This window comes from Rhipicephalus microplus, chromosome 3 (assembly GCF_043290135.1).
Source record: "Rhipicephalus microplus isolate Deutch F79 chromosome 3, USDA_Rmic, whole genome shotgun sequence".
NCBI lineage: Eukaryota > Metazoa > Arthropoda > Arachnida > Ixodida > Ixodidae > Rhipicephalus > Rhipicephalus microplus.
Genome location: NC_134702.1, coordinates 266,169,077 through 266,194,248, shown reverse-complemented (window position 1 = coordinate 266,194,248; position 25,172 = coordinate 266,169,077). Strand labels below are relative to the sequence as shown.

At 45.6% G+C, this 25,172-nt stretch overlaps 1 long non-coding RNA gene across 1 annotated transcript; it reads left to right on the top strand.

Moving 5' to 3' along the window:
* The first annotated feature begins 315 nt into the window (after nt 1-315).
* On the top strand, nt 316-7,435 carry LOC119168259 (uncharacterized). Its single transcript, XR_005109448.2, has 2 exons — nt 316-6,965; nt 7,268-7,435. It is a non-coding gene; the product is annotated as an uncharacterized LOC119168259 (long non-coding RNA).
* Nucleotides 7,436-25,172: the final 17,737 nt, after the last annotated feature.

Sequence of the window (25,172 nt, the reverse complement as noted above, 5' to 3'; positions counted from 1 at the left end):
TTCTCTTATTTCTCTTGTTATGTTACGTATAATCATGATGTACATTTATTGCGTGTGTAATTTAAACACGTTGCTGGTTTTAGGATCACGTGTCGCTCTTCTGCTGTGCCCGATCAACAGCGGGAGCGTTTCAACCAGGTAAAATCGGGCGCACTGACACTGAGTGACGGACGAGCCAGCTGCTCAGTGCTGCTAAACAAATTAGGGTGATACATCCCATTTGGCCCACTTTTCGAATTGTTATGCTATTTGAATTAATGAACCACTGAAAAAAAGTTGCAGATTAGCGACGGCGGGGGGGGGGGGGGGCGTTTTTCATTTTCGCTCAAGAATGAACTCTTCATTGGCTAGTCAGCACTCATGCCTCCGGCACTTGACATGCTGGTTATATAATGAAAAGATGCAATTACTAAATATACTAATTTCGGTGATACAGTGTAGGAACATCATTCTTTTTGTTTCTTTGATACTTTCAGCTTTAGTATAGTACGTACTAGTCTGTAGACGCAACATGGCAGGAAATAATCGAAGAAGAGCAATCATTGTTTCACTAACTCAGTCAAATGATTGCTCTTAAGAAACCAAGACAAAGGGTGCATTGAAAATCTACCAAAATACAAACAAAAATGCGCTATTATTAACACAAATTATACAAGGCAGTACCAATATTAATATTTTAAAGAAATCAGAAGTGTAATGTTATGAAACAAAAAAAAAACACAGAAGTTGTGAGGAAGACAAGCTTAAAGAGATGAAACATTTGTGAACACGAGTTGTCTCAACATGCAGACCTCTTCAAGGCTGCAACTGCCAACATATCTGAATTGTGTTGGCAGAATTATCAAGATGAAGGGAATGTGGGTTACACTGGTGCTAACAATCAGCAAATGACCACAAAACATTTCACATATGTTGTACCAACAAGGCAAAATTCATCCCATGCCTACCTTAGTGCATTTTGTATATTCTTCATACCCTCTCCTCTAACTTGAACAAAGCAGGGAAGGCCACATGCGAAAACGGGGAGATGAAAACGAGAAGTCGGCATGCTGAATTGGGCGAGTTAAAAGCCAATCCACCGTAATGGGTTGTGTCAGAGTAAAAGGAGCATTCAATCAAAAGCCCTTGAAACAGAAAGAAATTAGGGGCAGGAGGGAGCAAGTGTTTTGCGTGGATGGGTAGAAAAGGAGAAGACATTTTGCTGAATTATCTTTGCCTCGAGGAAGCACCCCCTGACAATGGGGATAATTAGCCTTAAAAATCCCTTGAAGAATGGCTTATTCTTTGTAGGTTTTCACTGTGTATGTGCCATGTCAAATTGGTTCTAGTGCCCTCTTTGAAACATTTACACTTGTTGGCTGGAATGTATTAAACTTGTGAATAAGGTACGGCAATTTTTCTTTTTTGGAAAGCTGGTTACTGTTTTTAAGGTTTAAGATTGTTGAAGATATGTCCTGCCACTCTAAATTTCTGCACCATTGCTTCCAGTCATTTGCCATGCTTGCTTAATGCTTATTTAATGAAACGTTAACAGGTTGTCCTGTTTGTTCAGTATGGTTGAGAGCTTAAATAGTTGGTGAAATATCATTTTAACAAGTGGTGTAGTACCGCAACTTCGACGTGGACACAGAGGACAAAAAAAAGCGAGTGTCGTGTTTTCTTGTACTCTATGTCCCTGTTGAAGTCGTGCTACTACATCATGTTAAAATGTTGTTCTGTTTGTGACAATATGTATATTTAATCATGTGGATAATGTTTGAACTAGTAAAGGTAAAACTAGATTTTATACAATGCATAAATCACTTTTAGTGCTTTTAATTCTAACATAATCTTGAAGGTGTTTGCAGGTCTTAAATCTTAGATGATAAGTAGGTATCATGTGTACAAAAAAATGCGGGTTTACTTTTGCATGCACTATCATGTCGGGGAACTTTTTCCGATGCGGCTCGTTGCTAGTTAATGTTGGGTAATACTTGCGAAAGATATTATTTGAGTTTGGAAATGCATTTCAGTATTTGATTGCAAAGGCTAGCGGCTGGTTAGGCTGTGCTATGGAACATCTTCACCTAGTGATGATTTCCTCGTTTTCAAGCTTCATTTTGAATTTTGTTCTGAGTGTTTTGCAGGTCATTTCACCAAATGTCTCCTTTGGCTTGCTTAATTGGTGAGCATAGTGATGGTTGTCGCTACAGACGCTTCTTAAACGCTTTGCCTGTCTGATGAATATTACTTCTTTGCCGTGTAATAGATGATGACTTGTGTAGTCTATGTATTATAGTTGGCTATTCGTTTGCATTATGTAGAGCGTAACCTTTGATTTGTCTGTAAAAGAGAGTCTGTACAGGGTTTCGAGGCGAGAATGCGAGGCGAAATGGTAACTTGTTCTTCTAGCACATTCAATGAATGGTTTCCTGACGTCGTGCGCGACGGTAGTGCTTCTTCTGTGGATAATGTTATCGACTTTGTTCTTAGGTTGATGACAGCACCATGGAGGCATAAAAAGTCCATGCCAAGGACGACATCTCTCGAGCAACGCTGTAGGACTACGAAGTCTGTAGGATAAATACGGCCGTTAATGGTGACTCTCGCTGTGCAGATTCCTGCAGGTGTTATGAGATAACCTCCGGCTGTGCGGATTTCGGGGCTTTCCCAAGCTGTCCTAACTTTCCTCAACTTCGCGGCGAACGGCCCACTGATGACGGAATAGTCGGCTCCAGTATCGACGAGACCGATAACACTGTGGCCGTCGATAAGAACGTTAAGGTCGCTAGTTCGCCGTCTCGCGTTACAGTTAGGGCGTGGCGTCGGGTCACGGCTACGTCGGCTTGTTCCACTGCTTCCATGTTGCGTCGTCAGGTCACCTTCGGTAAGTGAGGTTTCGCCGTCAGGGCTTTGCCTGGTTGGCGTTGTGTTCGGAGAGCTCCGTCACAGCGTCGTCGTCGGAGGACGATATTCGGTAGTTCGTCGCACAGCAACCACACCTCCATCGGTTGCTGCCCTTAGTTTCCCGGATACAGGCTACGAGACCGGCCCCGCATTGGGCCAGAGTACTGCCGGTGGTGCGGTGACATGCGGCGGCTGGGTGACGGCGAACGAGAAGGACTTCGTGGTGTCCAATGAGTTCCTGTCAAGTAGTCGGCGATGTCAGGTGGCTGTTCTCCTGGCTGCGGACGCGGTGCATTGATGGCGAAGCCACGCAGTCCCATCTGTCGTTACCGGCAACGGTGGTATGTGTGTCCGGCCTCGCCGCAGTGGTAGCAGAGCGGGCGGTTGCCAGCTGCACGCGAAACGTCCGTTTTTTTTTCGGCGCACTGCGGTGGCCCTCTGGCGAACGGTAGGACGTCGGTGGGGTTGGTGGCGGCGGTGGCGTCTGGCGATGGAAGTGCGACGGGGCTGCGTTTTGGCGTGGATGAGGAGGAGCGCTGTGGCGCACTGCATTGGCGTAGCTCATAGTTTCTGGCTTGGGCAGCGGTGTTTGAAGAATTCGAAGCGATTGCCGAACTTCTTCTCGCACAATGTCGGCGATCGAACCCACTTGAGGCTGCGCTGAAGGCAACAGCTTGCGCAGCTCTTCTCACACGATCGCTTGGATCGTTTCACGCAGGTCTTCGGAGTCACTGGCTTGAGCAGCAGTGCATTCTGGAGTCAGGCGACGATTATACTGTCTGGTGCGCATGTCCAGGGTTTTTTTCGATAGTGGCCGCCTCAAATACAAACTTTTGAACGGTGTTCGGTGGATTCCTTATTAGTCCCGCGAAGAGCTCCTGTTTGACCCCTCGCATGAGAAAGTTAAGTTTCTTCTCCCCAGGCATGTCTGGGTCAGCGTGACGGAATAGGCGGGTCATCTGTTATGTGAAAATGGCAACCTTTTCATTTGGTAGCTGCACACGGGTCTCTAGTAAAGCAGCGGCCCTCTATTTTCGAGCGACGCTCGCGAACATTTGCAGAAATGCGCTGCAGAAGACATCTCACGTACGGAGCGTGGACTCCCGATTCTCGAGCCAGGTCCTTGCGTTGTCTTCCAGGTAGAAGTACACATGACCGAGCTTTTCTTCGTTGTCCCTGTAGTTGATCGACGGCCGACGCTCTGTTCACTGCTATCTGTGCAAGACTGCTACTGTAATCGGACTTTCTGTTTACCGGGCACAGGTCCGCCGAAATAAACAGTTAAATCCCAACACAAAGTATCCTGTCTTTAGCCACGTCACGACCCCATGACATCTGGTCACGAGGTCGTGACATTGTAACCAAAGCAAGATCTTTTTTTTTCTTCTTCTTTTTGTCCGGTTCGACTGGGGTGGAGTCCATTCCTTCGACACACCCTTCCTCCTCAAAATTTAACTTGGCTCTGCCCTGTTCATTTTTCTTTTCTGATTGGCATTGCCTGCTATATGTTTATGGTGTGGGCAAAAGCTTTGTATTTTTTTCATACCTCACAATAAGGAATGTTTCAATAGATACCGCCATATCTAGAAAGTTAATTTTGCTGAAAGGGTGGTGCATGGTAAATTTACTACAAGGGTAAAACTTCTTACAATTGCCAATTGATGCAATTGTCATGAATGCATGTCAGAGAGGAGGCTAGCAGCAGAGATATTGATTATATTCTTCAAAATGATTCTATTTTCAATACCAGTGTTACCTCAAGACAACCTATCCACTGAAAGATCAAAAAACAACATTTAAACCAAGAAAATGCATGTGTTAGTCTCTGTTTATGATAGAGTTGTAAAGAACAAGTGGAATAAATGTCATCTTTTGCCACTATTGAACCCATGTGGTTAAAACTATGAAAGAAAACTTTGGAAGGATTTATAGGCCTCTGCTGCTTTAGTCTCGAGCAGTTTGGTTCCCTTCACTGCAGCGATGCGACATGGTTGAAATCACATTGATCAAACTCCATACTCCCAACACCCGTTTGCTGTGCAGCTTTGCGCTTGATTCACAAGCTTCTTGTGTGTATTTTACAAAAGCATTACAAGGATACTGAATAGAAACAGTGACGTTGTTTAGATCGACAAACTGCACTTTGAGTAATCTAATGCCAATGCCATATGTTTCACCATCCCAAGTTCATTATTAGAGGAGAAAATTAATGTTGAAGTTTCACTATTGAAAGTTGTGCCGAAATGTCCATGCGTGACGTCGAAAGTTTTTAAATGTATTATTCACAATTTTGCGATTGGCTCGGCGATATTTTCTGAAACTTCATATGCTAGGTCTATGACACCCACAGATGACAATTTCCTTCATTTTTATCGATTATAAGCTATGTAGAACCCAGTAAATGCTATCAAAGGTAATGATGTCATGGTTTGGTGAGACATTTTCTTTGCGCGGTTTCGCACTTGCCAAACGTCGTGTCGTGGTAAGAGTGGTGCGGTTTCGCACTTGCCAAACGTCGTGTCGTGGTAAGAGTGGTGATGTGAAATCATACTTCAATAGTATGCGAAAAATTATTTCGCTCTTTTGTGTCCTTTCAACATAGAAAAAAACTAATAATAATGATGTAAAGTAGCTGACCAGCTCATTCACCTGGCCCAAAGAGAAATGAAAGTCTGTGTAGTTGTATTCTCAGGTGTATCACATCTCAATGCGTATAATTCTAGGAGGAAGGAGGATAGAAAGCTTGACACATAAAACAATTTATTGCAACAGACACACAATACATGTACATTTAAACGAGCCCATGCACTGCATATCTCAAACAACCAAAAAAAATATGCGGTCTCATAAGTCTCAGGACTGTGGTATTTTGTGAGGCAATGTTCATACGCCCGAGCAGAGCATTATGAAAATGTCTTTAAACAATTTAACTGTTGTGCGCTCCATTAAAAAAGGTTTGCAGTCAAGATAACTGGGTCATTAGCCACTCATTGCAACAAAAGAAATGACATGTCCAGTTTTTGTGGTGGTACTTTCTTACCATTATTTACTAGTTGAATTGGAACAACCAAAACAACCGCTAAACAAAGCACATCGCCTTTTGAAGGCATCTATTGGCAAACAAAAGAATGAATTATGGCCGTTAGATAGGCGCTGATAAAAACAGAAGCAGGCGCGCATTCTTCAGCTGTAGGTTGATGGTACTGTAACCAGTCGCCGCTGAGCGCAGTTCATGTGTTCACGTTTTCCCTCTCATAAAGGACAACAGTGTGTAGCCATGCTGACCATGACTGGTAACGTGGGAAGTGTGTTCTCACAAGCTCAAAGGCTACACATGGCTGAAGATTGGCCTCATTTACGCAACTTGTTTGATGGACATGCGAGTTTCACCATGGTGAACAAAAACTTGAAACAGTGCAAACGTATTTGGTGGGCTGTGTTTCTTCTCTTTGCATAGGGGTACAAGCTTCCAGGTTCTTAGTACTCTAAAGTGAGAGATGCACAGTGGCCCAAGCACTACCTCCAACTTCGTACTACTGTAAAATCCCGAGAAATCACCCCCACGACGCTGAAAGATGATCAGGAAGGGGGCCCTTGTTTGGTCTTAGACACTAATTCAATATAGAAGTGCCTTTAAGAAAAATGCACGCCTGTGTTTCTAATGAAATGTTGTAATGAATACACACACATTTACTGTTTAAATGACCCGAGGAGAATCCTTGTGTGAAATTTCAGGTGTTATGACAAGGTGGGAAAGATGTTCTACAAATGTCCAGACAATTTGTGACAACTCAGAATGCGACCAAAAAAATCTTGCACATATATAGGGACTCTCAGAACTTTGGTTCCAAATAACTACTGCTGTAGAATTACGTAGTGAAGAACAGGTTGAAAAATCATTGCAGGAGGGGAGGGGGCGCTTGCTATGTATTTTACAGTGCCCACTCGCGATTGAAGTTGGAATGGAGGCACTAGCATGTCCCTTTTTTATAGCATTGCCAGGGCAGCACAAGAGGCCCATTGAATGTGAATACGCGTACAACTAAGGAATGCTTGCCACCAATTCAGCTGCTCTATCTGTGAGTGTTCTCTTCACACTATTTTAACTGTGCGATACTTTGCACTAAAAATTCATACCTATTTTCATATTGTGTTTCAACCCATTTTGCCTAAATATCTGCAGTCCGAACAAAGTGGACACTTATTAAAGTTTCTTATGAGAGTTTATGCTTTGAATCGCAGCCCTAGCCATGCAGTGAAGTTTCATGCATGCACAGCTTACTCACCGCCACCTTTATTTACGAGTGGAAAGATAGGCTGCTGCTTGAATTGCACAGAAAAATAAAGGAGGAGGTGGGGTGATTTGCCATGTCTATTACAGGTGGGTGTACTTGCTGCCAAGGACCTCAAAGGAGGATAAGTGACAGTGGTGGAAATGAATCTGCAGCCCAGCCAAGTGCACAACGAGTTAAGTGAGGAACAATATTGAAACGAACCATAAGATAAGCATTGTAAAAACTGCTAATAAAGCCTTGTCTTCATTACCCAACATGTGGTCGTTTTCATAATTTCTTTATTTTTCTGCATCAAAAACCTCAAGCTGAGCATTCTGTTGTTAGTACTAGCACATATGTTTGCAGGTGCTTATTTTGCTGCATTCTTGGATAGGATATTTAGTAAAAGTGCTGAGTGGCATTAATGTTTATCTGCTCCCTCGTTTGGTTTTAAGATGCACTTTTTTTCTAGATTTGCAATTGTCTCTGATTGCAGAAAATTCATATTGATCCTTGAAGTGTGTAGTAAATAAAAAGCAACTTTTTCAGGCAAGGTTACCTTATCATTTTCGGTGATGTGTGGGGTTCAACATCCTAAAACCACCATATGATTATGACAGACGCCCAACTTTACATTTTCTTGTCAGTAACATTTAGTAAGCATTTATATTTTGTCCTGAAACCGTATTTCTTCGGCAGTATAGTTGCATTACTGCTGGACAATCATATAAAATTAGTTTGCCCAATGAAGATGAAGAAACTTTGTTCATTTGCAAAATGTGTGTGTATGGGCCAACTTGAACGCATAACGAACTGTTTCAAACATCCTCCCATGCAGTAAATGTTCCCTGGTGAACTTGTCTTCTGGTTTGAACAAATGTAAAAAAAAAAGGTCATGGGAATAGGCAAGGCCTTGAAAAATCACTAAATAGTGCCATAAACTCTGTGATGAACCACACACTCACATGAAAAAAAAACTGGGAGCAGAATTTTGCAAGCACTGTACATCTATGCTACTTTAGAGAAGAATTATTAAAATTAAGTTCGACGATTTCATGTCACAAAACTAAAATCTGGTTATGAGATGCACTGTTTCAAGTTAAAGCTTAATTATTTTGACCTCATATTCTCCCTGCATGCATGAAACTAGGGCACTAGTACATATTACAACTATTATAATGCCACTCCTGAGGTTCGGAATCAATCCTGTGATCTTGTGCAGAACTGCACGCAGTGGCGGATCCAGAAGGGGGGCGCTGGAGGCGATCGCCCCCCTCCCCAAAGCCTGTCAGTATCCCCGCCCGCTCTCTTCAGTGCTTGCCGTTTACATGTTATCACCAATTAGGACAAATGACTGGGATTCCTTTAAGCACACAATAATAGTATTTATTCTATGATAGAGTTTTTAAGCTAGTAAAAAAACAAAAAGTAAGGGCCATGCACCTCTCTCTGGTGTTAATTTAAGCAACCCCCCTCCCTCTAAAATGATTGGCTGGATCCACCCCTGACTGTACGGTACCATTTCCCTTTACCTTAGGGTCAGATTAGAGATACAGACTTTCTTTCTTTTAATGCACATTTCAAATTTAAACAAAGCCGCATTTACAGTAATGATATTTAAAGCTACATGTGTAGACCAAAAAGCATGTATATGCGACCGATGGTATAGCGTCCTGTACAAACAAACTGTATTGCTCATATGCTCTACAGCAGAATGCTGAATAACGTCACTGCCTTGAACAATAGCTTAAAAAAAAACCTCTTCGTGGTCAATGGGAGATGTGACATATTAATCTGTTTTTTGGCATCTAGCATCAAATTTTATGCTAAGTCAGAGTGAAATATGACAAGGACAGGCAATAATAATACAACACTTCCGGTTTGTTCAAATGTCTATAATGAAATGCAGAGGCATAAAGAAGAGGGTAAATAAGGTGCTACTACATGCACATGCAACAAAGTGGAACCTCAATACTAATTACTTGAATTCAATTAGTTCTATGACTATGGAGACTACCAGCAATACTTTTGCTGAATGAAGTTACCCTCTTCATGAGATACAATAAAACACAACATTTGAATTACACAAGTTTTCTGTTTACTAAGTTGAGGCATTTGTTATTAGAACATTTGTGATGTGTTTGACAATCTATGCAAATGCATAGGAATTGAAACAGCACCTGTTAAACCAGAGCAAGAATACTCTACTAATTACAGTGAAGTTCAATATGTTATGACACCATCCTGACACGCTAAAGAAAATCCAAATAATTTGTGACAATCTTGACTTCAGAAGTAATTGAATTTCTAGACATTTAATGTTCAGGTACTAGCAGTTTGTTATAAAAGAATGGGAAAGAAGCTATATAAATAGTGAAAAATAGAGCTTGGTATAACATTGTTCGGAGGCCAGCAAAAGAGCTTAAGGCTTAGAAAAACAGTTGACTTTCCTTGGTGTTAGCAAAGGGCATTAAAGCTCTGTTGCAGAAGACTAGCAAAGGCTTTTTAATCACAATCAAGAAGAGCCTTGCCTTGGTTTTTCTGCTAAGAAAGCATTTTCTTTTTGGCCACCAAAGCCTCCTCAGGGGGTGTTAGAGCATCTAAAGATAATAAGCACTTTTACCTTCTCAACTAACTCTAACCAGACGAACTTCCTAGTTGAAATGCATGGCTGCAAAAGGTAGATCAAATTTTTTTATTATGATTTTAATGGAGAACAACGTAGGTTCCTTCTGCTCTGCTGTGCATGAGCCTGCAAGCACAGAAACTTATGCAAGTACAAAAGATATGTACATAGCGACAGACTCCCAATAAAGCTATGACCAAGTGCTCCCAGCTGTTGTTTTGTTTCTATTGACCACATATTTTAGACAAATACTATTACGATGTGCTATAGTCAGTAGGCATGGAGTACCACTTGAGTGCTTTTTAAAAACTAATGGACCAGCTGTTGTTGATCGTCTGAGCATGTTTTCAACACGAAAAGTTTACACAGACAAATGTTGCAACAACAGATTTTATCATGCATTAAATATGCCAAGCAGTGGTCTGAGTTGCAGTTGAAAATTGCAATATGGTAGTACATGATCAAAGTGTCAAGGCCCTCCACTGCCCTGGTCCTTTTATTAATGTATGAGATGTGATCTTTTATTAAATATTTGCATTATGAAGTGGGAAAAGCAACAAGACCGTGACTGACATTTCTGCCCAAAATAAATTACTGCTAGATCATGAAAAGAAGATGCACCAATTGAAATACGCCACACTTAACTGCACTGTGGAATGTACCATAATGTTAACGTTATCGTCTGCCATAAACATATCAAAGAACACCTTCACATACAGTCAACACCTATAAATAGCCTTCATAGAGTACGAGAAGGTGTTTGACTCAGTCAAGACATCAGCAGCAATGCAGGCACTACTGAATCAGGGCATCGAAGAATGCTACATAAATATACTGGAAGAAATCTACAGTGGATGCACAGCCACCTTAAAGAATGTCGCAGAATTCTAATAAAGAAGAGTGTAAGGCAGAGAGATACAATCTCTTCAGTGCTATTCTTCTCGTCTTTACAGGAGGTTTTCAGGACCCTAGCTTGGGAAGAGTTAGGAATAAGAGTTAATGGAAAGTATCTTAGTAACCTGCTATTTGCTGATGACATTGCCTCGATGAGTAACTTAGGAGATGAAATACAGCTCACGATCACAGAACTGAACATGAAATTTAAAGCAGAAAAGTAGGCCTGAAAATGAATGTTCACAAAACTAAAGTAATCTGCTACAGTCTCGGCAGAAAACAGCACTTTATGATAGGTGGAGAGACACTGGAAGTTGTAAAGGATTATGTCTACTTAGGACAGGTAAGAGCCGTGAAGCTAAACCATGAGAGTGAAGTAATTAGAAGAATAAAGATGGGGTTGTTCACATTCAGGAAGCATTCTCTAATCATGAATGGTAACCTGCCACTAACCCTCAAGAGGAAGGTATATAACAACTGAATTTTGCCAGTATTTACCTATGTAAAACAAACCTGGAGGCTTAAAAAGAGGGTTGAGCTTAAATTGAGGATGACCTAGTGAGCGAAGGAAAGGAATGATAGGTTTATCATTAAAAGACAAGAAAAGAGCAGAGTGGGTCAGCGAACGAACCAGGGTTCAGGATATCATAGTTGTAATCAAGAATAGGAAATGAACATGGGCAAGGCACATTGCATTTAGGCAGGATAACCGCTGGTCAATAAGAGTAACTAACTGAATTCCAAGAGAAGGCAAACGCACGAAGGGGAGACAGAAAGTTAGGTGCGTCTATGAGATTAAAATGTTTGCAGATATAACATGGCAACGAAAAGCACAAGACCGGGTTGATTGGCCGATCATGAGAGATGCCTTTGCCCTGCAGTAGGCGTAGTCAAGCTGATGATGATGACACCTTCAATGTACGACGAGGTTTAGATTTAGGTGTTAAGCAAAAAGCGGGCATGCCAAAGTTGCGCTGAAGGCAAAGCACTCGCTTTTTATGCAGATCGCAATTAACAGGTGACCACTTGGTACACCAATCATACAACATATGTATAATGCGGTGGTACACTGCGGCTCATGTCAGCAGAATCATAACAACAAAATTTGCCAAAAGCGTGAGCAATAACCTTGTTTGCAAGACCAAACATGTACATGGGCTACTTTGCCGACATTTAATATTTCCTAGAGACTTGCCTAAGTATGATGCACCGTTTCTGCGTAATTTTGATCTAATTAGTAGACTGCTTTTTTCTTGCATTGTCATGTAAGCAGCAATCAAAGAAATAGAGGCCACAAAAGTGTACAGAACTGAACGGCTTAATATGGTATAAACATTCACGTGTGATCACCGACAGGTGATATCGAAGTCACAGCTTTTTTTTTTCTCTCTATGCTACTTGGGCTACCTGTGCGAGTACAGGAAATAATGCGATATTCATACCGCCGGTGTCACACTGACACTTATGATCGCGGTCAGGGCATCTGCGCCGAACTCGATGCTGTACAGCGCAGCAGCGACAAAGTTGTTACGCGCGATTGAAATTTCTCGAGGGAAACGGGTATTAGTCACCGCTACACGGTCTGGATCAAATACAGTGCAGCACGACCACATGCAGCAAGTACCCGTGTGACAGCGTTCACTAAAGCACGTCAGAGCGCACCACGCATTCAGAACTAACGTCCAGACAGAACAGTCGGCACTCAAGCATCACAATATTCGCAAGGAATAATATCGCAATAATACAAACCGCCGCACAATACCGAAATAGAGGATGCGCTGACACAGCCAGCAGCGCCTTTACATACCCGCACCTCTCCAGCCAGCGCGGGCGCACTGCTGGGGACAAAAGTGCCCAGGGATGTTTGCTCAATTTCGCACCTAGGCCGCACGCGGTCGTGAGAAAAGCGCCTAGCGAGAGGCTACTCTTATTAGTTCACGCCATGGCTCGCCGTGGCGCTGCAGTCACCTGTCTGGGATCCTGTCACCTGTCTGAGTCACCTGTCTGGGCGCTGCAGTCACCTGTCTGGGATATCTGGGACCTGTCCCCTGTCTGGCATCGAAATAGCAGAAAAGGCACACAGGCCCCTGTGGCTAGCATTTTTGGATATAAAGGTAGCGTACGATAGCGGGGTTCAAGAGGAATTGTGGGGAATACTGGACACACTAGGCGTGGAAGATGTAGTCACTAATCTTTTAAAGGATATCTATAAAGGTAACAAGGTAATTTTAAAGTGGGAAAAACAGGTATCCAAGCCTGCAGAGGTAAAACGGGGGCTTAGGCAGGGGTGTCCCCTGCAACTGTTATTATTCATGATGTACCTACAAAGATTAGAGGCCAAATTAGAGGGAAGTGGACTTGGCTTCAACCTCTCTTTCGTCAAACAAGGAAAAATCATCGATCAGGCACTACCAGCATTGATGTACGCAGATGATATAGCACTAATGGAAGATTTGCAGAGATTGGCGGACATCTGTGTAATGAGGGCGATAGGTTAGATTTCAGATTCAGTAAGGAAAAATCAGCAGTCAAATCAGCAGTCATGATTTTCAATGACAATGAAGGTAATAAGCTTAGAATACAGGAGGTCACGCTAGAGATAACAGATAAATACAAATATCTGGGCGTATCAATAAGCAATGGGACCGAGTACCTAAGGGAACACGAAATATACGTGTCGACTAAAGGTAACAGCAATGCAGCGGTAATGAAAAACAGGGCACTGTGGAATGGACCCTATGCGAAATTGCTTTGTGCTCTGGCAACACTGTGCATTTTGACCCCGCCGCCATTTTTATGTGGGCGAGCAGTCGACGACAACGCGTTCGCTAATACGGCCGTACGACTCCTGAACACTTGCTTCACTGCGCTGAGCTTTTTGATTGAGCTTTTCGATGGCCACAGCAAGACGTTTCTCAATGCCCGAACATGTGATGTAGACAAACTGTTTAGGAGTCTTGCCACATCTTGCCACTTGTATGTCATTGCATCTTTCGGAAAGCGGTGGAAGGATACCTACAACATATAAGCAAACAAACATTCAGTGCGGCGTCATGAGCTAGGTTTCTCTTAGCTGTTTAAACGATTGTTGTTTACAAACACAGGTACTATCACAAATTCATCTCACAGGGAATAAATGTCACACTTATGTGTGCATTGCAGGACTGATGATGCACTTGTAATGTGACCCTCCCTCCCCCTCAGTTTTTTCTGTGCACACTCCCGTTCCCTAGCGTCCTTTCCTAGATATGGCCCTTCATAGCAAGCCTTAAGAGGCATTAGTCACTTGTGGGCACTCGAATATTTAAATCGCTTATTTTTTATGTCTAAGTAGCTTCAGTGGTTTCTAGGAGCCGCGAGTGTAAGGCAGCCAAAATGCTGAATCCCATACATTTAAGTTATGGCTGTCTCCACAGCTGTATATTTTATAATGCAACATGAAACATTTTTCAAGTGAGGTGAGTTGCAACACACAAAAAAAAACAGCTGCAACGCAACTGAGCCAAAGAGACTAAAATGCAGAAAATGAATCCCGTCTTACGAATAAATAGGAGTGCCGCGCTCTGAACTCATGCAGAACGTCATTCAGTCAAGCCCTGGCGATACTGATGATGCCAGTTTTCCAAACCTACGGCAATGCGCCCCGCTATCTTTTCGAATTTATTTCGTTGTTAAAAGAAAATAAGTTAGAGAGGCCCCAATGGAAAAGTTGCGTCCGCACACGTTGGGGCAATTGAAGTTAAGTGCCTGAGCAGATACTTTTCTGCTCCATAGTGGGCATAGCTCTTATCTTCCGAATGACTCTTTAATTGATGCGCGGTGACCGTACTTGCGGACACAACGGAGCTTGAACGCGGATAAGCAACCGAGCTGCCTTTCTTGGATGCGTGTACGGCATGTTACTCGGAGTAGCGGAAGCTCTGCACGCCTCTGTGCGTAATTACCTTCCAAAATAACATTTCTACGTCGACTACCTACATGGTGTAATCTAGTCACAATAAAGCCCGTCCTAACAGTTCGGTTCTGTCACACTAGTTACCCCACCAGCAGTGGCGGACTCTCTATTCGACTGCAGGGAATCACCGGGGCTCTTTGATTTACCATGTCAGACTCGCCGCGGATAGTCCGCGGGTAGTCCGAGGCTTCCCCGAAAACATAAGAAAATTTGAAAGCCGCACAGCCTCTCAGCGAGTTAGAGACGGTAAATCGAAGACCACCACTGTCATGTAGAGGCCCGACGTAGTGAAAACACCTAGCCGCAGAGCTGACAAACCTATGAAAACACGGCCTGTCCCGCGTAACACAGAAAATTGGTTAGTCCTGCATTGCTCTTGTGCTGCCCACGCACCGCGGAGATGCATGCATCCTAGACTGTGCCCATAAAGCTTGTGCACGCCATACCCTGTTTTGCGTTTAAATGATCGCTGCAAAATCGTAATTCATGCCACACACGTTGCTCCCATCGCTGTCTGTGACTCCACGCTGCTTGCACAGTGGCACGCAGCAGTGTACTGGCATTTCGCCAGCAAAAAAATCTGACTGCGACAGTCGAAGCGTTGAAACGCGTACGTTCACATGTGGGTCACCCGCGCGTAGTGGTCAAGCCTTGCCAGCATCAAAATGGCAGATATGGTACTTGCTGCTTTCACTAGACGGCGCTGTTAATTTCGCATATTGCCTATACAATAGGTATGATGTTGTGAGAGGAATATGGAAAGGGGTCATGGTTCCTGGTCTTACGTTCGGCAATGCGGTCTTGTGCATGAGATCAGAAGTTCAAGCAAGATTAGAAATGAGGAACGTGGAATAGGTAGGCTTGCCTTGAGAGCTCACGGGAAAACACCAAATCAGGGAGTACAAGGAGATATGGGATGGACATCATTTGAGGACAGGGAAGCTAGCAGCAAGATAAAATTTGAGAAGCGATTGAGAGAAATGGGGAGGAGCGTTGGGCTAGGAAGTTATTCAGCTACTTGTACATAAAGAATGTCGATACAAAATGGCGGAAGCGAACCAGAAAATTTACTGGTAAATACTTGGAAAACAGCAGGGGGCCAAACCAAAAAAAAATTATCGGTTAAGAAATAAGGTGAAGGAAGCTAAGACCGATATGTGGAGAATCGGCATGATTAAGAAGTCCGCACTAGAGATCTATCGAACTTTTAAGCAGGAAATTGACAAGGAAACGATCTATAATAACACTCGGGGTAGTTATCTAGTGTTTGAGGCCAGGACAGGAGTATTGCGAACCAAGACATGTCGGGCCAAATAGGAAGGGGTAGAGACGGTACGCAGTGCGTGTGGAGAGGAAGAAAAAACTGCCGAACACTTGATAATGTTCTGTAAAGGGCTTAACCCTATAGTTCAGGATGATGGCACAGAGTTTTTCAAAGCACTGGGGTTTAGGGACAGTGAGGGCAAAATAGACTTTAAGCGGGTAGAATTAACTAGCAGGTGGTTATCTGATTGATGGCTAAAGTCAAGGCACGAGTGAAAATCAAACTTTTCACAGCAAAGTACTAATTCTCAACCTCACTTTTTAAGGAGAAAAAAATAAATCTTTTTTTGTTCATTAAGTATTACGGCTTGGTGGCGCTAGCCACCACCCGATCTAAAGGGTACTGCCATATACATTCATCCATCCATCCATGGAACGGTGCTGGAATGTAATGCCGTGGCCGGGAGCGGGTTGGCTCGGAGCGCCTAACGAAATTGCGGCCATATGTAGCAACAGCCCCCCGTTCGCAGGCCGTAAAGGAAGAGAGCAAGCGCGCGCCTCCAGGCCGGCCGTGGTCAGGCGTGCTTAGGGATCCGTCTACCGCCCTTTCCCACTTGCCGGCACTTGCGCTCTAGCAACCGGAGTCTCCACCAAGTCACCCTTCTGCGCAGGCAGCTGTGAGCAACAGCTGCGGGCGCGCGCTAATATCCTCGCCCCTAGCAACCGGAGTGTCCACCTCCTTGACTTGAAAGTGACATTCCACTGCCTCAAAGCAGTGTGTTTAAAACGCGTTTAGCGTTTGTGTTGATAGGACGCTCACATTATGGCCGTCGGGTACAATGACGGGTGCAGTGCGTCGCGGCTTTTTCTCTCGCCGTTCGCTCTCTCCTCCCTGTGCTGCACTCAACCGTCCGCTCGCTCGTACTATAGTGTACTAGCATACGGGGTAGTGTGTTTAGGGAGGAGCCGTGGCTGACGCAGTTGGTATCGACAGTCGCAAGATGGTGCCACCTTAGCATGGGCTGTCATCTCATGTTTTGCTTTTTTTGCACTTCTGTGCTTTGATATTAGTAATAACAGGTGTTTAACGTCCCAAAACCACCATACGATGTCCATACGATTGTGAGAGACGCCGTAGAGGAGTGCTTCGGAAATTCTACCGCCTGGGGTGCTTTAACGTGCACCTAAGTCTAGGTACACGCACCTCAGTATTTGCACCTCCGCCGAAAATGCAGCCGCCGCAGCCGGGATTCGATCTCGTGATATGCGCTTGCATACGTAATTGATGACACGTCCGCGAAAAGCTTTCTAATGGGTTTCCTTGTACTGCATTCAAAACAAAACGAAATGTCAAAGCCGCAACACAATGTCCAAATGCAGGTATCAACAAACGACGACGAAGGAATCACCCCTGGGGAAACTACCTTCGGTTTTTAAAGCTCGGTTGGTGAGCAAATAAAAAAATTAGGAAGATTGAGGTATCGAAGGAGCATTTATAAACCCGAAAGTTTCTTGTTCTATTACTGCTATATCGAGTCGTAGTCTGCATGCTGTGACAGCTTCGACTTCCTTCGTTACGCGCGCGGCACCATTCTTCTCGATAGTTGCAGCATGCAATTTAAATTATGCTGCTTAGGTGACAAAGCACCCATTTGATTGAGAGGCATGCCGTAGCTGAAGACTTGGGAATAACTTTGATAATCTTGTGTCTTTCAACGATTACGCAGCCGCCGAAATACTGTTGCTGTGACCGGGATATTACACTTGTAGTGTACTCACCAAAAGGAGGCGCGAGAAGAAGACACCTACACTCCTTGAAGTTTGGGACAAGACTAGTTTATTTTCCAAGAAAAACAGGCTTCAAAAGCGACAACCAAAAGGGGCGCGGCTGCGTATCTTCCGGGGTCCTCCGAAGATAACGTGAGGCATGTTGGCCGCGTCGGCGCCGTGCGCCTCGGCATACGAATTGGTATGCGCAAACAAATAAAATTATCACGATCACCGGCGTAATCGCCCGCTACAAGGGGTTCCCCTTAGACCGCGGAGCCTGGGAAAAAAACGATCAAACGTGCGAGTTAGTCCATGAGGTGAGCCGGTTTCACGCGATCGAGAGAAACGACGTCCTCTCTGTCGCGAACACGAATGGTCACAGTTTTGTGCTACCACGAAAGCACGCGGAAGGGCCTGTCGTACGCCGGAGTCAAAGGCGCTTTCACTGTGTCGCGTCGCACGAACACGTGGGTTGCCTCATTCATGTCTGGGAAAGAAAACTCTTTGGTTGCGGCTGACGCGTGGCGCGCTGGGTTGCAGGTGTTCCAGCCAGGAATGTAGCCTTTCCATATGTTCTGAAGGCGTCGGCGTAGCACTTGGTTTCTCACCGAAGAATTCTCCCGGTAGTCGGATGGTACAGCCGTATAGCATGTCTGCTGCACAGAATCCGAGGTCTTCTTTTATCGCCGTACGCAGGCCCAGAAGAACGAGAGGGAGCTTCTCCACCCAGTGCTCTCTATCCAATTTGGCCGTTAAAGATGCCTTCAGTTGACGGTGCAGCCGCTCCACCATTTCATTGCTCGCTGGAAGGTAAGCCGTGGTGTACTGAAGCCATGTTCCCAGAATCCTTGCCAGTGCAGAGAATAGGTTGTTCTGGAATTGTCCTCCACGATCGGTCGTTATGCGCAGCGGGCAGCCTTAGCGTAAAACCCATGTGGCCACAAACGCCTTTGCGACGGTCCCGGCTGCGATGTCCAGAATCGGCATCGCCTCGGGCCACCGTGAGTAGTGGTCTATACAAGTGAGCAGGTATCTCTAACCCTGGGAAGGAGGAAGGTCCCACCAAGCCCAAGTGCACGTGGTCGAAACGACACTCTGGTGGCCGAAATGCTTGGAGTGCTGTGCGCGTGTGACGGGTCACCTTGACAGCTTGACATGTTCGGCGCGTCTTCGCCCAGAGTCGAACGTTTCCGGGTCACACAAAGCGGTCAGTGACGAGCCTCTGCGCCGCGCAGATTCCTGGGTGTCTCAGGTCGTGAAGGCTGTCAAACACTGCACGCCGAAACTGGACGGGGACGAAGGGCCTTGGAGATTTCTGCGATGTGTCGCATGTGACCATAGTCGTTGTGTATGGTAGCGGGATCTCTTCGAGCACCAGTGACAGTGGATTCTGCCTCATCTCGGTTAGTTCTGGGTCTTCCCGCTGGGCGGTGGCTAATGTCTCAAAGTCGACGGACGCTGAAACGGTGTCGATACGGGAGAGTGCGTCGGCTGCTGGATTTTCGCTCCCCGCTATGTGGCGGATGTCCGTAGAAAATTCGGAAATAAAAGAAAGTTAGCGCAGTTCTCTTTCCGAATATGAGGAACTGTTGTTCTTGAACGCATACGCCAGCGGCTTGTGGTCCGTTAAAACGTGGAAAATGCGGCCTTCTAGGAAGAAACGTAAATGCTTTACGGAAGAATAAATGGCCAGCATCTCTCTTCCAAAGGCGCTGTAGCGCACTTCCGCCTGTTTCGGACGTTTAGAAAAGAAACCTATCGGTTTCCAGTCTTCGCCGTCGTATTGTTGCAACACTGCGCCCACTGCCGTCGTTGAAGCCTCAACCATGAGCCGCGTTGGCGCGTCGGAAAGCGGGTGACTCAGAAGTGTTGCAGAGGCAAGCTGAGTTTTCGCGTCCTGGAAGGCTTTTTATGCTCCGCTGACCAGTCAGACTCGGGCGTTTTCTTGCCGTCCCGGCGCAGCAAGTCAGTTAGCGGCTGTAGAATGTGTGCACAGGATGAGATGAAGCGCCTATGGAAGTTGGTTAGCCCAAGAAACTCGCGCAACTTGTGGAAAGAGGTAGGCGTGGGGAATTCCCTGACTGCTTGCACCCGTGATTCGAGTGGCAAGATGCCTTGTGGGCTGATTCGATGACCTAGGAAATCTAGTGCTTCAACATCAAAAATGCGCTTTTGGGGCTTCAAAACCAGACCGTGCGCGTCAAGACGCTTGAAGAGGAGGCGCAGGTGACTTTCATGCTCCTCCGGCGTTTTGCTGGCGACCAAAATGTCGTCTAAGTAGACAAAAACAAAGAGCAGTCCGCGAGTGACCTCATTCATGAAACGCTGGAAAGTTTGTGCCGCTTTCTTCAGTCCGTACGGCATACGAACAAAATAAAAGAGGCCGAAAGGCGTTGTCAAGGCCGTCTTTGGGATGTCGCTTGGTTCTACTGGAATCTGGTGATAAGCGGCCATCATATCCAGCTTAGAGAAGATGGTCGTTCCCGCGAGGCGAGTGCTGAAATCATGGATGTGGGGGACAGGATATTGGTCTGCAGTTGTCACAACATTGAGTGCCCGATAATCACCACAAGGCCGCCAGTCACCAGACTCTTGTTTTGCCACCATGTGCAGCGCGGAAATGCAGTTGCTGGAAGAAGATCGAATAATGCCGAGTTGGAGAATGTGGTCGAACTCACGGCGGGCTACTTCATGTCTTTGTCCAGCGAGTCTCCTAGGTCTTGCGGTGACGGGCGGTCCGGTGGTGACAATGTGGTGCGTCACCTTGTGTTCGATTGGCAGTTTGGTGTTCCGAGGTCTGGTGATTTCAGGGAATTCAGCCAGAATCTTTTGAAAGTTTGACTTAGGGTTGAAAGTGCAAATACTGCATGAAGACAGGTCAGACCTCAGTCTGATAAGAGCGAGCGAAGTGACGTTATCCTTGAGACGACGATCGCGAACGCTGACGTCAAGATTGAAGTGGCTCAGAAAGTCCGCTCCCGGGATGGCAATTCTGACGTCGGCCACAACGAAGAGCCATCGATATGTATGCCTGAGTCCGATGTCTATCGTCATTGACTGGACTCCATATGCTGCAATAGCAGTATTATTGACTGCAATTAGGCTCGAAATGGACTTGCCGCCCCGGCGATGTTGAGCTGCTGCTGGTAGGATAGATAGCTCCGCTCCGGTATCGACAAGGAGGCGTGTGCCGGTGATGCGGTCGACAACGAAGAAAAGGCGGCTTGAGCGATGGCCCGTGTCGCTTTCCGCTGTTAGCGACTGGTCAGTGCGTTTCCCGTCCACGAGCATGGATGGGTGCAGTGAGTGGCTTGCTCTCTAAAACGACGGTGGTACCAGCAGATGTTCTGCTCTGCCTCGCTTGAGTGCCCGCGGTGCTGCAGGCTTCGAGCCCAGGACGGCGAACGATGCCGTGCAGGCTGTTGTTTGTTAGACAGGGCGAGGTTTTCAACTGCTGCAGCCAGTCGGTCAACTCTGTCCTCTAAGCGACCTAACCGGTCTGCATGTGCGGGCCTTCTTGTTGCAGCAATAGACATTTTTGGTGGCTCAATGCAGTCGGTGATGCGGTCGGCAAGTTGATCCAGACGTTCGAAAGTCACGCCATCCGAGCCAGCGAGTATCATCCGTGTTGACTGTGGCAGTCTCTGCAAAAACAACTCGCGAAGCAATGGATGTTGACGCTCCTCTGACGCTTGTTGGCCCAGCAGCTGACGCATTCGGTGGAGTAGTTGTGAGGGACGCTGGTCACCGAGCTCTTCATGAGACAGGAGTTGTTGCAGCCTGCTCTGTTCGGACACCTCAAGACGTTTCAGGACGGTGCTTTTTAGTTCGTCGTAGGGCTTCTCCGATGGTGTGGAGGCGAGCACATCGTCTACGGCGTCAGCGATGTCATGTGGCAGTGCTGAAACGACGTGCAGGTATTTCGACTGCTGCGATGTGATGCGTCGAAGCTCGAAGCGGGCCTCGATTTGGCTGAACCACATCCTGGGGTTTTCAGGCCAGAAATGAGGAAGTTTTACTCCGAAGCGTTGGTTGTGGGTGAGCTTAATGTGCCTTCCTCGTCTGACATGGCTGCTGTTTGTCCAAGTGTTCGGGTCACCACTTTGTAGCGTACTCGCCCCACGGAGGCGCGAAAAGAAGGCACCTACACTCCTTGAAGTTTGGGACAAGACACTGTACAGTCAAAAAGAAACATCACTTGGCACCACTGTCAGACTGTAAGACGAAACTGTTTATTTACGAGCGCGCATACTTCAGTGTGCAGTGACACCAATAAATTCGTTGCCATTCCGTGGAATTATCAGTTCACGATCACTTCATCATCGTGGCACCTTCATGAACACCGAATGTTTTTCGCGTGCAGCTTTTTTTTTTCGCTTTGCCTTTCGAAAGCAGTTGATACCCTTAAAAAAAATGAAGTGACAGCACGTAAATTACCGCTGTCTTTCACACGAGATGCGGTGCGATCGAGCTCATATAAATTCAATGTTAACAAAGCTTAAGTAAGCGTTCCAGCGAAGCTGCAGTCCCTGTAGTGTTCGCCACCTCGGGTTTGTAGCCAGCAGGAAGGTCCATAGATGAACCAAAATCAGTGGCCTCACCGTCAACACAGGGTGCTGCAGTTTTCTTGGAGATGATAGATTCAACCGCCGAGTTCTTCCGCTTTCTCAGAGGTCTTGGATGCGGTGCTTTCTTCGATAAGTAGATTGGAGCGTTAGGCAGTAACATCGGCACGGCGTCCAGCGTTAGCTCTGGTCTCCTACGTGGTACGCGAACTTCTTCGCCATTTATAACGAGCACGTAGTCTCCGAGAACACATTAAGACTCAAAGTGTAGCTCACATACAGAGCAGCTTTCATTCAAGGTCCCATCCTTTCGATGTAAATTCTGTTCCCAAACCTTCCTCCGTGCTCCGTCTTTGGGTGAAGCGAAAAGTGACGGCTGCTTACCTTTTTTCCGAAGGTACACCCTGTTTCGTACCAAGGTGGAAAGCAGTGTCGTTCCCGTCAATGGCTCGGCATGGCGTCACTGTCGCGTGGCCATCTAAAACATTGCCAAAAATTTTTCGTTAAGCGTGGCAGCTAGGGCTAGTAGGTATGGCATGACGATAGTTATAGCGCGATAACGAAACGACGACACAGAGTCTTTTCGTGTCCTTCTTGTCTCAGTGTCGTCGTTTTGTGCTCGCGTTAAGCGGGCGCGAACACAAGCAACAGGTCACTGAACAGCGCCCTAGAAGAGAGAGAGAGAGAGATAAAGATGCTAGGAAAGGCAGGGAGGTTAACCAGACGCGCATCCGGTTTGCTACCCTGCACTGGGGAAGGGATAAAGGGGAGAAAAGAGGTTGCTAGAAGGCATAGCGGCACGGGGCTGACCACCCAGCCAGCCCATGCTACGGCAGCACCGCCTTGAGAACCGGTTTTTTGTCCACGTGCGCCAATTCACGCGATGCATGGCGAGAGATGGTGCCTGAACACACTACCCCATATTCTAGCTAGTATAGTATAGTCGTACGTATTCGCAAGTTCCGTAGATTTCACGCCACCCCGCGGCTGCCAGCGTAATGTTTTCAAAGAGTATCGGAGTAGCGACGGGGCTACGGCGCTCATAGCATGTGCTTATACGTCTTGGCTGGCGTTGGGCTTTCCCTAGAACATTTCTGTTGTAGTTACCGGGTGCACAAAGGCCAGTGCAATCGTTGCAAAGTCTCCGTTGGCGTAATGGGTGTGCTTTTCAGATGCAGCGAAGTAACAGCTGAGACGCTTATCCGCGTTCATCTGTACCTGTGAGTGCGTTTCGTGCGTCATTTGTGCATAAGAAACGCAGGGCACGTTTGTATCTACTTGCCATTCGGCGCCTGACCTTCCGATTTGTTTTTTCCGCGTTCATTGCTTCGCCTTCGCAGCAAAGCTGTGACTTTTTCAAAGACGCGTCAAAATTATTGGCATAGTGATAGCCTAGTGAAATCTTGCATCGGCAAGTGTTCACTCAACACTGTAGGAATACATGAACCCGCACTACCGCTAGGAGGTAGTGCGGGTATGATGGCTCCTTCTAGCCCCCATAGTAGGGTGGCTAGAATGAGCCACCCTAATGCTAGCCACCCTGACCATAGTGCTACAGTGTACTAGAATATTCTAGTACGCTATAATAGTGCGTGTATGGTGGCTAGAAGGAGAGGTGTCAGCATCAGCGCGCCGGAGAGCGAGCGAGAATTCATCCGGATGGGGCGGCACTGCGGTTGCTTTCGAGATGCCCCTCCTCGCACCCGCGCGCGTACCAGTCGTTTTTTGTTCCAAATATTCACGCTTCCCTGCGGATTATAACAAAGTATACCTGTCACAATTTTGGCGGTGCGCTGCAAAGCGTGTATTGACAATGAAAACTAGTGTTTTCAGTTCACTTTGTAGTATACAGGTACGAAGTTTAGAAGATAGAGAATCAAGTGACTTGCCGTGAGTCTGACACCAAAACAAAAACCGTGCAGTTTTCACTTTGATGCCGCAGTGTTCTCGATGACGGCCCAATTCAGGTAAAGGTATCGGCAACCGTTGTTTTTATGACTTGCGCAATCAAGCTCTACTTTTACAAGAAATTAAGACATTTATTTTCACGAAAGCGAAAAACAACATAAATATAAACACAGCATATACATTAAGGTTGGAAAAAACTACAAGTTAAACGAAACTCAGTTATAAAGCAAGTGAATAAGGCTACTAAAAAGAACAGTATATATACGATGATACAATGGGCATACATGCACACACGACATTGAGACTTGATTGGCAAACATAGATACAGCCACAAACCATAAACACAGCCAGACAATGACATCACAATCGCTAATGGAAATTCATAACAATGTGAACAATGCAATAGTAAAATCACAAAGAACAACACAGTTTGAGGAATGCACAATAACATAAAATAAAACCTTGTTCGCTGTGCTAACATTATGACAGTTAAATTATACGTCTCAACTTCAAATACTTCATTTTTCCTCTTTTTTTATTGGGCGCATTTTCTCCAGCAACAAGAAAATGCATTCAGGTCAGTGTAACGAATCTAGATAACTGATTTTTCATTTCCAGTTTCTGGTGTTCAGTGTTCACAGCCGACCATATTTAGCCTCTACAGACAGCGTGCTAGGCAAGAGATACCATCTGTTATGCTGTCACTTTTACACTTGTTGAAGATAAAGCAATAGGTCAATGCATCTTCCGTAGCTTTGACCAGGTCTCTTAAGGACTCGGACGGGTACAGAAGGCATGGTTCTGCCGGAAGCAAGCTGGAATTCTCAGAGTGAAGCAACAACCCGCTACATTCGTTGCAGTCCGTCTTTTTCACAATCTTCCGGGCCACATAGCCACTGACGTAATAAGTGATCTGGGAGCCACTTTCACGTCCAATGAGATCAATGTGGTCAGGGAGGGCTTTAAAAGCATCAATCATTTCATGAACCTCATTGAGCTGCCCCACATATAGCAGCTCATCCAGCTTATTC